This window comes from Hypanus sabinus, chromosome 3, assembly GCF_030144855.1.
Source record: "Hypanus sabinus isolate sHypSab1 chromosome 3, sHypSab1.hap1, whole genome shotgun sequence".
NCBI lineage: Eukaryota > Metazoa > Chordata > Chondrichthyes > Myliobatiformes > Dasyatidae > Hypanus > Hypanus sabinus.
Genome location: NC_082708.1, coordinates 122,353,642 through 122,366,747, shown reverse-complemented (window position 1 = coordinate 122,366,747; position 13,106 = coordinate 122,353,642). Strand labels below are relative to the sequence as shown.

Sequence of the window (13,106 nt, the reverse complement as noted above, 5' to 3'; positions counted from 1 at the left end):
AGTCTGTGCCGAGTGCTTACCCTCACCTAGTCCCACCGACCTGCACTCAGCCCATAACCCTCCATTCCATTCCTGTCCATATACCTATCCAATTTTTTTTATTTTTAACTTCGAATACTATATTTGCTACTGTTTTTGATACTCAATCTGCTGGCTACAATTTTGTCCTTTCAACTGCCTATCCTTCCTTACAGTCTGACTGCACGCTATCTTTGTTTTTTTACCATCCATCCTGTTCTGTGTCCCTTCACTCCAGTTCCTATCCCCCTGCCAAATTAGTTTACAGTTCTAACAAACCTGCCCACGAGAATATTGGTACCCCTCAGGTTCAGGTGCAATTTGTTCCCTTTTGTACAGGTCATACCTCCCCCAGAAGAATCCAGTCATCCAAGAGTCTGAAACCCTGCCCCTTGGACCTCAGCCATGCATTTATATGCCATGTTATTTTGTTTCTATGCTCACTGCCACATGGCACAGATAGCAATCGAGAAATTATTACGCTGGATGTTCTGCTCAGCTTTCTGGCCTAGCGCACTCAATTCTCTCTTCAGGACCTCTTTGCTTTCCCTTCTTGTGTCATTGGTACCAATATGGACCAAGACATCTGGCTGCTCCCCTTCCCCCTCCAAAATGCTTTGGATGCGATATGAGATGTCCCTGACCCTGGCACCTGGGAGTCAATATACTGTCTGGGTTTCCTGTTCACAGAATCGCCTGTCTACGTCTGATTGTTAGAGTCCCTTATCACTACTGCTCCCCTCTTCTCCCTCTTTCCCTTCTGTACCATGGATCCATGCTTAGTGCCAGTAGTCTGGTCTCTGTGGCATTCCTCTGGGAGGTCATCTCCCACAACAGTATCCAAAGCAATATATTTATCATTGAGGGGGAATGGCCACAGGGGTGCTCTTACACTAACTGCCTATTCAATGCCCCATTCCTTCTCCTGACAGTGACCCAGCTACTTGCCTCCTGCAACTTTGAGGTGACAATTTCCCTGTAACTCAGATCAGTAATCTCCTCACTGCCCCATACAAGCTGTAGGTCATCTAGCTGTTGCTCCAGGTCCTGAACATGGTCTTCAAGGAGCTGCAGCTGGATGCACTTCATGCAGTTGTAGTTCCCTGGGAGACTGGTTCTCCCAGGACTCCAACATCTGGCATAATGAAAACACTATGGCTTTTTAAACTACAGCAAGTACCCCTAGCACAGTAAGGAAAAAGGGAAACGAGCTTACCCCGATAACTTGCCCAGGGCCAATACATCTTTTAAGCCAAAGCCTGACACTTTCACTCTTACCACTGGCCCCTTCCCAACAATACCCACTCTGCTTGTCCCTCCTGTACTTTTATGTACTCATCACTACTGCTGTTCCCACCACTGATTGGGCGGCTGGAATGACATTGAATGCCCGTGAAGCTCTCCTTTTAAATGAGTGCCACTGACCTGTGAGAAACCTCCTCACTGCGCTGCTCCTGCTGCTGATTGGGCTGCTGGAATGCCATGGAACTTCTGTGAAGCTCTTCACCTTGTAGGCCAGTAAGCCTGACGTCAGCTGTGAGCAAATCATTGGAACTGAAAGGTACAAGAGCTTATCTGTCTGGCCTACTCTACAGAAGCAATCCTCCAATTATTTCCCGTTGTTAAATACTGATGCAAGTTACTCATTTAGTACCTTAGCGACTTGGTCTGGCTCCAAGTACAAATTCCCTTCTTTACTCCCTGAGTGGACCTATCTTAGACAATAAGACCACAAGATATAGGAGCAGAATTAGGCCATTTAGCCCATCAAGTCTGCTGTGCCATTTCAACAATGCTGATCCAGTTTTCCTCTTGGCTTAAATTTCCTGCCTTTTCCCCGTATCCCTTCAAGCCCTAACCATTCAAGAATCTATCATTCTCTGCCTTAAATGTACATAAAGGCTTGGCCTTCTCAGCTGCCTGTGGCAAAGAATTCCACAGATTCACCACTCTGGCTAAAGAAGTTCCTCCTTATCTCTGTTCTAAATGGATGCTCCCTATTCTGAGGCAGTGTCCTCTGGTCTTGGACTCACCCACCATAGGAAGCATCCCTTCCACATCTACTTTATCAAGGCCTTTCACCACTTGATAGTTTTCAAAGAGGTCACCCCTCATTCTTTTGAATTGCAGTGAATATAGCTCAGAGCCATCAAATATTCTTCATTAATGACAAGCCATTCAATCCTGGAATCATTTTTGTGACCCTCCTTTGAACCCTCTCCAGTTTCAGCACATCCTTTCTAAGATAAGGGGCCCAAAAGTGCTCACAATACTCCAAGTGAGGCCTGACCTGTGTTTTATAAAGTCTCAACATTATGTTCTTGTTAGTCCTCTTGAAATGAACACTAATATTCCATTTGCCTTCCTCACCACAGACTCAACCTACAAGTAGTCTTCTACTTCCTCAAAACTACCTGTCTCTCCATTGATCTTCATATTGTCTGTAAACTTTGCAACAAAGCCATCAGTTCCATCATCCAGATTTTTGATATGTAACGTAAAATGAAACTGTCCCAACACGGACCCCTGTGGAACAACACTGGTCACTGGCAGCCAGTCAGAAAAGGCTCCCTTTATTCCCACTCTTTGACTCCTGCCAATTAGCCACTGCTTTATCCATGCTAGAAACTTTCCTCTAATACCATGGGCTTGTTGCTTGTTAAGCAGCCTCATGTGTCGCATCTTGTCAGAGGCCTTATGAAAATCCAAGTACACATTAACTGATTCTCCTTTGTCTATCCTGCTTATTTCTTCAAAGAATTCCAACATATTTGTCAGGCAAGATTTTCTCTTGAGGAAACCATGTTCACTATGGTCTATTTTATTATCTGCTTCCAAGTATCTTGAAACCTCATCCTTAATAATTGACTCCAGCATCTTCCCAACCACTGAGATCAGACTATCTAGGCTATAATTTTCTTTCTTCTGGTTCTCTTTCGTTTTGAAGAGCGGAGTGACAAGTTGTCTTCTGGAACCATTCCAGAATCTAGCGATTCTTAGAAGATCATTTCTCTTGATCAATCTCATTAGCCACCGCATTTTGAACTCCGGTGTGTACACCAACTTGTCCAGGTGACTTACCTACCTTCAGATCTTTCAGTTTGCCAAGAACCCCCTCTATGGTAACTTCACACATTTCATGACTCCCCCCCCCCCCCCCCCACACACACACCTAGAACCATATTTCTAGTGTTTTCCACTATGAAGACTGATGCAAAATACTTATTCATTTGTTCACTATTTCATTGTCCCCATTACCATGTCTCCAGTATCGTTTTGCAGCAGTCCGATATCCACTCTGACCTCCCTTTTACACTTTATGTATCTAAAGAAACTTTTGGTATCCATTTTAATATTATTGGTTCGCTTACTTTCTTATTCTATCTTTACCTTAATGACTTTTTTAGTTGCTTTCTGTTTGTTTTTAAATGCTTCCCATTCCTCTAACTTCCCACTAATTTTTGCTCTTTGGCCCCTTTTTGGCTTTTATGTTGGTTTTGACTCTGTTAGCCACAGTTGTGTCATCTTTCCTTTAGAATACTTCTGCTTTGGGATGTATGTATCCTGTGCCTTCCAAATTGCTTTCAGAAATTCCAGCCATTGCCGTTATCACTGCCAGTGTTCTTTTCAATTAATTCTGGCTAACTCTTCTCTCATGCATCTATAGTCCTTTAAGTCCACTGTAATACTGACACATCTGGCTTTAGCTTCTCCTCAAATTTCAGGGTGAATTTGATCATATTATGATCACTTTCCCTTAAGGGTTCTTTTATCTTAAGCTCTCTGATCAATTCTGGTTCATTGTACAATACCCAATCCAGAATAATTGATCCTCTAGTTGACTCAAGTATGAGCTACTCTGAAAAAGCCATCTCGAAGGCTTTCTAGAAATACCCCCTCCTGGATCCAACACCAGCCAGGTTTTCCCTATCTACCTGCAGATTGATATCCCCCATGACTATTGTAACATTGCCCTTTTGGCATGCATTTTCTATCTTCAGTTGTAATTTGTAGACCACATCCTCTGGGGGTCTGTATACAACTCCCATCAGGGTCTTTTTACCCTTGCAGTTCCTTAGCTTCCAACCCTATGTCACCTCTTTCTAATGATTTGATTTCATTTTTTTTTGCCAATAGAGCAACGCCATCCCCTCTGCCTTCCTGCCTTTCCTTTCAATATAATGTGTATCCTTGGATATTAAGCTTTCAGGTATAATCTGTTTTCAGCCAATGATTCAGTGATGCCTATATCATACCTGCCAACCTACAACTGTGCTGCAATTCATCTACCTTATTCTGTATACCTTGCACATTCAAATATAACACCTTCAGTTCTGTATTCACTCTTTTCGATTTTGTCTGCCTTTTATGTTGCAACTCATCCTGTTGACTGCAATTCTGCCCTATCAACAGCTTCTCCTAACCACAAGTTGCCTGTATTTGTAAACCAGCTACCTCAACTTTAGCACTCTTTTCCTGCGATACTTTTTACTTATTCATTTATGGGATGTGGGCATTGTCAGCTAAGCCAGCATTTATTGCCCATCCCTAGTTGCCCTTGAGAAGGTGATGAGCTGAAATCTTCTTGAATTGAGATCTTGCATAAGTATTTGGATAGATATGGGCTTTGATAGGGATAATCAGCATTACATTTGTGCATGGTAGGTAGTGTCTAACCAAATTTATAGTGTTTTTCAGAGGTTATTCGGAAAGTTGATGAAGGAAATGTTGTAGACATTGTCTACATTGACTTGTAGAAAGGCCTTTGTCAAGGTCCCCCATGAGAGCCTGGTCCAGAGAATTAGGGTGCTTGCCATTCAGGACGAAGTGGTAAATTGGATTTGGCATTGCTTAGTGGGACAAGACAGTAATAGTAGATGTTTGCACTCTGGAAGTCTGTGATTAGTAGTGTGCCACAGAGATTGGTGCTAAATTGGTTGATGATGATGGGAAACCAGATCAGCAAATTTGTGGATGACACCAAGATTGGGAGCATAGTGGACAGTGAGGAGGGCTATTAAAGCTTGCAATATGATCTTTTGTACAAACTGAAAAATAGGTAGAAAAGTGGTAGATAGAATTTAATGCAGATAAGAGTGAGGTGTTGCACTTTGGCAGGATGAACCAGGGTAGAGTTTACACAGAGAATCAATGGGCACTGAAGTATGTGGTAGAACAAAGGGATCTGGGAATATAGATCTATAAGTACAGATAAGGTAAATGGAAGCAGACTTTCCCCCCTGATGGTAGATGAGAATAGAAATGGAGGTCATAGGTTAAGAGTGAAAGTTGAAGAATTCAAGGAGAACTTGAGGAGGAACTTCTTCACCCAGAGCGCTGTGAGTATAGAAAAATCTGCTACCAGATATGGCAGATGCATGCTCAGGTTGGATAGGTGTATGGAGGGCTATGGTCCAAATGTAGTTAGGTAGAACTAGGCAGAAATACAGGTCAGCATGCCAAAGGGCCTGTTTTGTATGCTGTAGTACATGGTCCTTGCCATCAATCATTACAATATCCTATATCCTTGACAATATCCTTGACTCGGAACATTCCGAGTCAAGTGATTTTGTGTATTTTCCAGTTTATTGACAAAATCAGCTCATGGACTTCTGCAGAAATGGCCTGCATCTGTATCTGTCATACTGATTGCCTTGGGCTTAAGTCTTAGATGAAGACATCTGGTTAATTAGTGCAGTTGGAGAGATGAAACAAAGGAACATTAAAGCTGTGTAAAAAAATGTGGAGAGGGTGAGAGTGACAGTAAACACAAAAGATTGTGAAAGCTGTGAAATGCACATCTCTACGAAATACATAATAGGTCATGGGATTTCGGGGTGGGAACGTGTTATTAGAAAGTGTAGAATTTGACCTAGAGTCTGGAAAGCAGCAATTTTGTTGCAGCACCTGCCTTAATTGCCTACCCACCATCCAAGAATAACTGCTTGCATTTCTGATTTAGTGTACTGCATTTGATGCTCAGAGTGTGGTCTCTACACTGGAGAATCCAAATACAGATCGGGTGAAGGTTTTGTGTGCTTATTCTGTTAACCATCCTTCCTACCTTTTCTGCAATTTAAATTTACCTCGTCTTCTTTTATTCTCAGTTAAGACAAAGGGTTTTTTCACTGGAAGCATTAATTCTGTTATTCTTTCTGCATATGCTTTCTGACCTGGTGAATGAACATTCTCTGTTGCTATTGCACTTTATTATTTCCCTATCGAAGTGCTGTAATTTTATTCAATTATCTCTTGTCTTATGTGAAAGTAGAAATGCACCACATTCTCTGATTTCCCTCTTATTTATTATGTTATTTGCAGCTACAGATACAGGTTTATTTGTCACATGTACAGTACATTGAAACATACAATGAAATATGTTGTTTGTGTTAACAACCAACGCAACCTAAGGATGTGCTGGGGGCAGCCTGCAAGTGTTGTCATACATTGTCACCAATATAGAATGCACATCATGTTCGCACAACGTACAAGCAGCAACAGAACAACAGTAAAACAAGCCTTCCCAGAAAGGTATGTGAGACATTATATTTCTCATTTGTGAATCCACATTATTGACTCTGCCTACTCCATTATTACTGTATTTTGAAAGTGCCTTGTTACCACTTTCTTAATATTAGATTCTAGCATTTTCCCATCAAGCTATCCTAGATATTGTCAGTCTGTTTCCTTAATTGCATTAACAGGTTGTAGATTACCTAGATATCTTTGAACTATCTATCTATTATGTCAATTTTTATACTGCTGCATATGCCAAGTTCATTCTCAATGTATTTATTCCTATACAATGTTTCAACTTTTTTTAATGCAGTCTCTGGACAGTTGCCACTGAACCTATGGTTCATCTGGTAGTTCTTCAAAATAACCTTCTGCATAATTAATAGTTGATATCGACCACTCTGCTTTTGCTCTCATTGCATGATTAAATGGGAAGTATCCTGAATCTTGTCCAAAAAGATTGACCTCCAAGGCCTTTTTCATTACTCGGCAATATACTGCAGAGTTAGTTGGCTGCCAAATAGCAGGATTATGTCTACTCAAATAAATTTTTCTAAATTAACACTTTGCTAAATATTTTTTCAGCTTACAAAGTTCATTATTTTACTTGCAGCTGCAGAGATAAAGGTAAGATGGCAGGCTATCTGAGCATAATTAATTTTGCTTCTGCAGGTTACAACTCCAACTGTCCCCAAATGTGTTGGCTGTATTTCTTTTATTCATTCTCTTAGCTATTACGAAAAGCAAATTAAGCAAAACAAGATTTGCCTTTAACAAATTCAATGTTGGTTCTCTTAAATCAATCCACATTTATTCTGCCCTTGATTGTTGTACCTGGAACTTTCTCCAGTGCAGAGGTGAATCTGGTCTGCAGTTTCTGGGTTTATCCTAACACACTTCCTTAAATGTACTGCTTGACAGGCTACACTGAATTGAAGTATTTCAATAATAAGAATCCCTCAAGGGTCTTCTGAACTACTTGCCTGTTCTATTTTGTCTCTTTCACAATTACCCTTCCCCCCACTGAATTATTGAGTTATGGAATAACTACCAATGTCATACTGGCCACAAAACATGGTATCACAATAGACTCCAGTGACATCAGCTATTGGTCATGTGCCAAATCTTGGAGCCCAAGTTCTTCCAGCTAATGACATTTTTACATCAGTAGTTATTGAGGAAATAGAAGGTTTCCTGCAGTCTCATGATGCAAGATGAGTTAACTAGGTCTAGAGTGCCCTGAAAGGCCAAATGGAGAAGGGTCTATATACATTCAAAATCTCTGAAATGGTAAAGCCTAGCAGGCGAGAATTGGCCTGATGCATTTGCAGCTATCTTTGGTCTAACGTATTGTAGATGATCTCTTTCTGTGTTTTATTGAAAACTTTGCCATCTTCTACTAACTTCAAATGATAAACTTATGGGAGCACTGGATGTTGCAAAGACTTCAAGTTGAGACAATATTCTTATACTGCTGAAGACTTGAGCTGAAGAACTACCTGGTCTCCAACCAAGCTGTTTTTCTAACAGCGAGAAATAATGCCCAGGTGTATCTTTTTCACAAAAAGGCAGGCTAATTACTGCACCATTTATCTGTTCTGTTCTTATTCATTATGAATGTGTTAACTGTTTTTGTAAAGTGACAATTTGTAAAAGGAAGTCCAGGACTAGTCAGACTAGTCATTACCACAGACGTCTGTGGAGGCCAAGTCGCTGGGTATATTTTAACTGCAGATTTGATTGGTTCTTGATTAGTAAGGCCGTCAGTGGCAAGAGAATGGGTTGAGAGGGGAAAATAAATCAGCCATGATTAAATGATGAAGCAGATTTAGTGGACTGAAGTGTTGAATTCTGTTTTTATGACTTTTTACCTGTACTCGTGTCTGGGTGATTGGAAAAAGTAGTTTTCTTGGAACCGATACCTCAGATACTTGAGAAATAACATTCAGGCCTTCATCCAGTGTGAGAATTGACTGTTTATCTTGCTTCTGTGCTTTCTGTCCATTGACCAATTTCATGTCTCTGAATCCAATTCTATATAATCCAATGGGGGCTCACGTTTTTGCTAACCAGCTTTAATATGGGATTTTAAAAGATAATCTGAGAATTCATGCATCCCATTATCAGCAATTTCAGTTGACTGAAACAAAAATGCATCATGTTAGCTAAATGCTGTTTAACTTTAACAAATACATGCTGGCTCTACTTTTAATTTCAATGTTCCAAATGGAATATAAAGGTCTGCTCTTCCAGTTTGCGTTTGGACTTAACTTGGCAGTGGAGAAAGCCCAGGACTTTAAATGGCATGTGACCAGGCTGTCAAGATTGTGGACAGAATGTGGGTAGTTTGGAAAATGGTGGCATTGTCCATGCTTCATCAAACTAAAAGAATAGTCACCATGAATTTTCCAACCTGCTGTTCCTTTTTTTTCCCCTCTGCTTTCCCCTCCCTCAATCTAGTTCTATCTGTCCTTCATCCCTCCCATATCTAGTTTCTCATCACCTTCCTTATCAAACACCAGCACCTGTGGTCTCTCTTTTGTCTCCACATCACTTCCAGCCTGTTTCTAGCTCCAAAGGTTCAAAGTACATTTATTATTAAGTAAGAATGTAGTCTATAGTCCTGAGATTCGTCTTCCCTACAGACAGCCACAAAACCAAAGAAAGCCATGGAACCTGTTCAAAGAAAAACATGCAACACCGAACCAATGCGCAAAAATAATTGCACAAAAGACAACAGAAAACACAATATAAAACACAAAATTGAAAGAGTCCAGACATACTCAGTTCAACTGAATGCTTGTTATCTGCAGGTCGCCCTGATTCAAAATCTCCCAAAATAGCAACAGAAAAAGAAGCGACCAAAGGCACATCATAAAGTGAACTACAGAGTCCAATGTACAAACCTTGTCCAAGAACTAGGACTCCGGCACCATCCTCCGACAACATCGAGGCAGAAAGAGACAATGTGAACACAGGGCCCTTCCTTCGGGAGCAGAGAATGAAAGGGAGAGAGAACATCACATGCAGACACCTTCCTCCAGCAGCAGCAAGTGACAGGCTGATAGATGGCACTGAACATCCACTAGCCTTCTGCATTCACCTCGATGATTTCAATCTTTCTTGGTGAGAAATGGGGTCATTCAGAGGCTCACACCACATCTTCAAGCTTCTTGACCTCAGCCACGTGCTTTCCTTGAATCCTTACAGAACACCCTTGGACTCAGAAAAGTGCCAGATTGCTCAATTGGCCTGAAAACACACCAAAATGTAAGTAGCAGGCTCCAACAGTAGCAAAATCACATTTGAAAGAAAAAGAAGACATGAAGAAAAGTGGTTTCGTGGACCATCTGGAGGATGTCGTCCTTGGTCGCGTTCACTGATGCAGTCCTCCTCCTTTAATCTGGCCTCATCTTCTCTTTTTCTCCTCTTATCTGTCTGTACCTATTGTGCTCTGGCTCTACTTCTACCTACAGACTTAATTTCTTCCCCTGTCCCCTCTTAGTTCCTTCCATCTGTCTATCATTTCCTTCCTCAGCTGGTTTCACTTGTTACCTGCCAGCTATACCTCACTCCTTCCCCTCACCTCTGTATCAGTTGTCTTGTTTTCTACACCCTGTTGTGATGTAGAGAGTCAACTCAAATCCTTGTATATCCCTTTGCTTTACCCCCTAAGTGCCTCCAGCATTTGTAGTCTCTCCCAACTTCACCAGTTACCTGTCTGATTAACTCATACATCACTCATCTTATCAGAGTTTCTTTGAAATGCTTTGTGACCTGGAATAACATCAGCAAATACTGTTATATACAACAACATGTTTGGTTATCTCAGAAAAACCCATCTAAATAGAAGAATGAATTGGGACAGTGAGTGAACTATTTGTCTTTGATTAACCAATTCATTTCTGAATTTTTGGAAATAATATGAATTATACAGTACATTGTAAAAGTTTGCTTTCAAGTTCTATTAGTTGACTGTCAGTGAAGGGAAGAGCTCAGATGGTAGAGAGCACCCCTGTGGCCATCCCCCTCAGTAATTGTTATCTTGTTTTGAATGCTGTTGAGGAGGGGGTGACCTGACAGAGGATAACCATGACAATTGGGTCTCTGGCACTGAGCCTGGTTCCATGGTGCAGAAGGGGGAGAAGATGACGAGAAATGTGGTAGTCATAGGGGATTCCATAGTAAGGGGAATAGACAGGAGCTTCTGTCAGTCTAATAGAGATGCCCGCATGGTGTGTTGCTTCCCAGGTGCCAGGGTACGGGATGTCTCGGATTGGGTGCAGAGTATTCTAAAGGGAGAGGGTGAACAGCCAGAAGTCTTGGTACATATTGGTACCAATGACATAGGTAGGAAAAGGGAGGAGGTCCTGAAGAGAGAATTCAAGAAATTGGGTAGGAAGCTGAAAAGCAGGACCTTCAGGGTAGTAATCTCAGGTTTGCTGCTTGGGCCATGTGCTAACCAGCACGAGAATAGCATGATCAGGCATATTAATGCATGGCTGAGAGGCTGGTATAGGGGGCAGGGGATCAAATTCCTGGATCATTGGGGCCTCTTCTGGGGGAGGTACGACCAGTACAAAAAGGATGGGTTACACTTGAACCCAAAGGGGGTCCAATATCCTAACAGGCAGGTTTAATAGAGCTGTTAAAGGTTTTAAACTAATTTGGCAGAGGGATGGGAACCAGAGTGAGGAAGGGGAAAACAGAAATAAATCAAAGATAGCGTGCAACAGAGATGATAGAAAGGACAGGGCATAATCACAGCCAGTGGGATGATTTACAGGGCATAGAGGTGTGGTGCGGTTAAAACAGAAAGCAGCAAATACTGAACGGTAAGTGTTATATTTGAATGCACACAGCATAAGAAATAAAATGGATGATCTTGAAATTCAGCTATAGATTGGCAAGTATGATGTTGTGGCCATCTCTGAAACTTGGATAAAGGATGGCTACCATTGGGAGCTGAACGTCCAAGGATATACAGTGTATCGGAAAGGTAGGTTAGTAGGCAGAGGGGGTGGTGTGGCCCTGTTTATAAGAAATAATATTAAATCATTAAAAAGGGATGACATAGGATCAGAAAGTGTAGAGTCTCTTATGGGTTTGAATTTGGAGAATGAAGTCTGAGGATTGGGTGGGAGTGCAGCAGGAGCCATTTTGATTTTTTTGTTCTCATTGGAGTTAAGAGAGGTGGGACTGTGCAGGTGTGTGACGTCGGGCAGTGAAGCACGGAAGATTTAAACAGCCTTATACAGCGGGCAGCGGAGTGAGCCAGGAGCAGAGTGAAGGCTTAAGGGCTTTGACTCAACGTGTTTAGGCGGAAATGGGCAAGTACCCCAGTGGTTGTACCCCTTGACAATAAGTACTCCTGTTTGAGTACTGTTGGCGGGGGGGGGGGGACAGCCCACCTGGGGGAAGCAATAGTGGCCGTGCCTCCCGTACAGAGTCCGGCCTTGTAGCTCAGAAGGGTAAGGAAAGGAAGAGGAAGGCAGTAGTAATAGGGGACTTGATAATTAGGGGGTCAGATAAGCGATTCTGTGGACGTAGTCAGGAGACCTGGATGGTAGTTTGCCTCCCTGGTGCCAGAGTCCGTGATGTTTCTGATTCCGTCCAAGATATCCTGAAGTGGGAGGGTGAGGAGCCAGAGGTCGTGGAACATATAGGTACCAATGACATAGGTAGGAAAAAGGAAGAGGTCCTGAAAGGAGAATATAGGCAGTTAGGAAGGGGGTTGAGAAGAAAGACTGCAAAGGTAGTAATCTCGGGATTATTGCCTGTGCCATGCGACAGTGAGAGTAGGAATGGAATGAGGTGCAGGATAAATGTGTGGCTGAGGGATTGGAGCAGGGGGCAGGGATTCAAGTTTCTGGATCATTGGGACCTCTTTTGGGGCAGGTGTGACCTGTACAAAAAGGATGGGTTGCACTTGAATTCTTGGGGGACCAATATCCTGGGAGGGGAGATTTGCAAAGGCTACTGGCGAGACTTTAAACTAGAATGGTTGGGGGGTGGGGTGGGAATCAAATTGAAGAGACTAGGAGAGAGAAGGTTAGTTCACAAATAGAGAAAGCTAGTAGACAATGTGTGAGAGAGGATAGGCAGGTGACAGAGAAGGGGAGCACTCAGACAGAAGATGTAGGGGAGAAGGAAGAAAAAGATAATAAAGTTGTTTGCACTGTTAGGGATAAACAGAGTAAGGGGTGGAGAGTTTGATTAAATGCTGATAAGTGTGAGGTGCTACATTTTGGTAGGACTAATCAAAATAGGACATACATGGTAAATGGTAAGGCATTGAGGAATGCAGTAGAACAGAGTGATCTAGGAATAATGGTGCATAGTTTCTTGAAGGTGGAATCTCATGTGGATAGGGTGGTGAAGAAAGCTTTTGGTATGCTGGCCTTTATAAATCAGAGCATTGGGTATAGGAGTTGGGATGTAATGTTAAAATTGTACAAGGTGCATTGGTGAGGCTGAATTTGGAGTATTGTGTCAGTTCTGGTCACCGAATTGTAGGAAAGATGTCAACAAATTAGAGTACAGAGGAGATTTACTAGAATGTTACCTGGGTT

At 42.0% G+C, this 13,106-nt stretch overlaps 1 protein-coding gene across 2 annotated transcripts in view; it reads left to right on the top strand.

Moving 5' to 3' along the window:
* The window catches only part of fbxw7 (F-box and WD repeat domain containing 7), a 316,690-nt gene that overhangs the window by 55,578 nt on the left and 248,006 nt on the right, over positions 1-13,106 (top strand). Inside the window, exon 1 of one of the 2 annotated variants that reach the window (XM_059965038.1) lies at positions 6,340-6,549. The exons of the other annotated variant lie outside the window; for it this stretch is intronic. The gene's annotated coding sequence lies outside the window, so the exon portion shown is untranslated. Of the gene's footprint in view, positions 1-6,339; positions 6,550-13,106 lie in introns of those variants that run through there. 2 annotated transcript variants of the gene reach the window in all.